This window comes from Neophocaena asiaeorientalis, unplaced genomic scaffold, assembly GCF_003031525.2.
Source record: "Neophocaena asiaeorientalis asiaeorientalis breed wild unplaced genomic scaffold, Neophocaena_asiaeorientalis_V1.1 scaffold476, whole genome shotgun sequence".
Taxonomy (NCBI): domain Eukaryota; kingdom Metazoa; phylum Chordata; class Mammalia; order Artiodactyla; family Phocoenidae; genus Neophocaena; species Neophocaena asiaeorientalis.
Genome location: NW_020172178.1, coordinates 4,106,525 through 4,110,796, shown reverse-complemented (window position 1 = coordinate 4,110,796; position 4,272 = coordinate 4,106,525). Strand labels below are relative to the sequence as shown.

General features: G+C 42.1%; 1 non-coding gene across 1 annotated transcript; it reads right to left on the bottom strand.

Annotated features, from left to right (window-relative positions):
• Window positions 1-267: 267 nt before the first annotated feature.
• LOC112410095 (U1 spliceosomal RNA) lies at window positions 268-431 on the bottom strand. Its single transcript, XR_003005331.1, has one exon. It is a non-coding gene; the product is annotated as a U1 spliceosomal RNA (small nuclear RNA).
• Between the last annotated feature and the right edge of the window lie 3,841 nt (window positions 432-4,272).

Below are 4,272 nucleotides of genomic sequence, written 5' to 3'. Positions count from 1 at the left end.
GAAACGTATTCCACCTACAAAAGCCGAGACCGCCGCAAGCGCAAAACTCAATTTTAGTAACCCAGCAGCCCGCTCCTTGAACCACGTATTGCCAACACAGCTAAACCCAAGCGCTGTCTCCACGCGGTGAAGCCCACGTTTACAGCACTTATACACCACCCAAGCGGGCACACCGCAAGACCGACCCCGACCGAACAACCGAATGCACAAAATTCGGCAAACTGCACACAAAGTCGCACAGCTCTGATCTTACACCTGAAGAAAAATCAGGGGGAAGCGCGAACGCAGTCCGCCACTACCACAAATTATGCAGTCGAGTTTCCCACATTTGGGGAAATCGCAGGGGTCAGCACATCCAGAGTGCAATGGATAAGCCTCGCCCTGGGAAAACCACCTTTGTGATCATGGTATCTCCCCTGCCAGGTAAGCATCTTTCCCTCCTTTCTTAAAAATTATTAGTCCCATTCAGTGGTAAGTTCCATGCTGGACCCTGGAGTTACAACAATGAGTGTCTGCCCTTGAAACATCATAACTGAGTGGGAAAGAAGGAAAAAGGGATATGAACAGCGAAGAAAGATTATGGGATTGGAGAGAGGGAAGTCAATATTGACAGAAGTCTTCCCAGGGTAAGTGCAGACAGAAGGAGTTTTGAAGACTGAAAGGGAGTTTGTCAGAGAAGAGGAGGAGGGTATACCAGGCAGAGGAATATGCAAAGGAGGAGAATCTCATGAGCAGTTCAAGTCAGCGTAGAATGCAATGGCTCACATCAAACATGGCGGCATGGAAGCAGCCCTGTGGGAACTGGTGAGAGCTGCCCAACCTGGAGCACATAGTGGAAAGAAGACTTAGCAAGGCTGGGAGGGTAGAAGTTGGAAACATGGACTCTGGGATGAGGAAGTTTTTACACCCCAGGTTTTCCACTGCCAAGTTACAAAGACAATACCTCCAGTCGGTGTGCAAGAGCCCTGTTTATGCCTGTTGTACCCCCCAAATTATCAGCATACCTCCCTTTCACTATCAGAATGATCCCAGCTAGGATGACAAATTATGTGGCCACCCATTCCCAGGTGTATGACTAAATTAGTTAGCTTCTATGACCTTTAGTTTCTTTACTGTGAAATCAAAAAACAAATACTACTATCTACAGTGCAGCTGTGAGAATTAAATGAGACAATTTGTGCAGAAAATACTTAATTCTTTGTAGCATATACTACATGAACAATAAATGGTAGTAGTATTATTATATACCATTTAGAAGAATCTTTTTTTATTAGTTTTTTATTTCCAGACAATGTGGAAACATTTAAGACTTTGAAACAGAAGAGGCACATGACCATATCACCCCTCAATGGTTGTTGGCCACCATGGGTTTTGGGTGGTTTATCTGTCCAAGCCTCATCAGAGACTTGTCTAGTTAATTGCCTCATTGTTCCATCCATCCATCCATCCATCTATCCATCCATGCATCCATTCATCCACTCATGCCATCAGAAAGCAATAATTCTTCATAACTTTTTATTAACCCATTGACCTTGAAAAAACCATTGACCTACTCTGAGCAACACTTTGCTCATCTGTAAAATTACCAAACTTCCTATCTCACGATGTTGTTGAAAAGATTCAATGAATTAATAATAACAAACACATAAAAGAAGTTTTGACGCATGTTACCTACTACTATTAACTTTTTAGAATAAGGACCCACATCTGCTACTTGCTAGATGCCAAAAAATTTAGATAAGTTGCAAACTCTGTGAGCTCCAACCGACTTAGCTGCAAAGATAGAAATGACAGCCAAAATCACAGTAGTTTTGAGGATTCCATGAAAAAGCACATGACAGAGAATCTGGCATTTTAGGCACAGGCTAAGTGTCCATTCCTTTTCATCAGTAAGCCTTTATTTATTAGTAGATTTGCAAATCGTCTTTACATCATCCCTCCCCAAAGTATTCAGACATGACTTTTGAGATACTTTATATTATTAATGTAGAAGGGGTCCTAGAAGCCTCTTCCTCATTTTAAATGTGGTGCCACGTGTAAAGGAGGTGAAGTCACTGGCCTCAATCTGCACAGAAAGTCGGTTGCCAGCCTGGGTCTAGAGTCCACGTCCCCTTGCCACAGCCTACGATGTTTCCTTTCTACCATGCAGTTTTACAGACAGGACCCCTTCCATAAATAACATGTCCTTGTAATAAGCTGGATCAGAGGATGTGTCTAAAACATGACCATTTGTGAATATCCATTTCTCAAAGTAGGTGATGGCCAAACATGCCACAAAGGTCGGAGAGAGCTCTCAGGTTCAGTTACAACAAGGCAAGCTGAGAAAGGTGCAGAAGTTCCCATCCACTACTCAGAATCACCCAACTCTATGTGAAAACACATTTTTCTTTTTTGGCTCCAGAAGTCTCGCTGGCTTCTAATACTTTAAATCACCTCCCTCCTGGATTTATAGCTTACTTGGTCAATACAAACAGAACAACTGCTTAAGCGACATGGAAACTTCGATGTTCTCCATCATTGTTAGTGCACAAAAGACTTGGATTGACCTGCTTACTTGTGCCTCTCCCCTCTGCTCCCCAATAGGATCCTAGCTGTATTTACAGACTCTGCAAAAAACCTGAATTTAGATAGTGATTCCCTGGGGAGAAATTATTAGCACTAATCCTTGTCTTGGAAGAAAGCAGCCCGACGATGGGATAATGCAGCTCGGATACCTCCTGCACCAGATCTGCCTTTCAGCCATGGGTCCCAGCACAACACCCACGTGTAAATCCATGCTGCTTACCTAGCAAGGGTCACCGTATTAGTATGCTAATTTACGACACTTTGCCAATTACGCTATTTTTATAGATCCTCAATTAATTACGGAGAGAGTAAGGGTTATTTTGATCATGTCATTTGCCTGACTCAGAGGCCACGATGACTGAGGGCTGACATCCTCAGCACCCCCAAATGCCTTAAAGGCTCAACATCAGTTAGCTCCAACTCAAGTGTCCTTTTTCTTCCTCATTCTTTAGGTGAGAGCTCAATGGTCATGGTATAGAGACAGATTGTGCTGGAGGTCAAGCTTAGACCCTCAAGAGCTGAGAACATGACTTGTCCAATGGAGTCTTCATTCTAGTTGTCCTGTCCCCAAGCCTCACCAGGACCTGTTTAACCCAGCAAAACACATACCAACAGTGTGTAAACCCAGTGGGAGTCAATTCCCTGTTCTACTGGTGGGACAGCAAATGGCATGGCCTGGAAAATAAGTGGCTCCATGTAGCCTTCTACCCAGAATATCCTCTAGTTTAGGTAATATGTTTAAAGTGCTTTTGGCTCTCTCTTCTAAGTGCAAACTAGTCTTTTTCCCATAATTTTTTTTGTATTTTTTTCTACTCAATACTCTATAATAACTTATATGGGAAAATAATCTGAAAAAGAAAAGATATGTATAACTGAATCACTTTGCTGTGCAACTGAAACTAACACAACATTGTAAATCAACTCTACTCCAATATAAAATAAATTTTTTAATTAATTAATGACAGCTTTATTGACATAATTTACACACCATAAAACTTACCCTTTTAAAGTGTATCATTCATTAATTTTTAGTACATTGACAAAGTCAAAGTAGTGCAACCATCACCAGTATCTAATTCCAGAACATTTTCATCACTCCACTCCATATTCCCACCATCAAGGCATAAGGGTTCCAATTACTCCACATCATCTCCTACACTAGCTATTGTTCATCTTTTTAATTCTAGCCATCTTAATGGGTGTGAAGTAATAGCTCCTTGTGGTTTTGATTTGTGTTTCCTTAATGACTAAGGATGTTGAATATATTTTCACGTGTTTGTTGGCTTTGTCCATTGGCCCTTCATCTCCTCATCAAAGCCTTGCTACACCAGCTGACCTTTGTTTCCCAGTAGCAGGCCTTCAAATGTTTGAGAAGAGTGACCCTGGTATCTGAACTACTTTCTCAAGGCTCTACCTCCCCCACTGGTGTCTGCCATTCTCTCATCTCTGCTCGTGTTCCTAAAAAAGCTGCAGAGTCAACATTCTCCTATGCTTTGAAGCCTAAGAATGCATATTCCATTCTGTTCAACTCCAGTGAGAACAGAAGAATCACCCTTTCCCTCCTGGACACCATCTTCCTGCAAACCCAGCCTCAGACTCATTCATTCATCTGTCCTATGAAGGAAATGTCATTCAGCTTCTCTGCCACACACTTATTTGAACGGGAATATTGTGTGTATATGTGTACAAGGTGACAAAGTTCTTTTG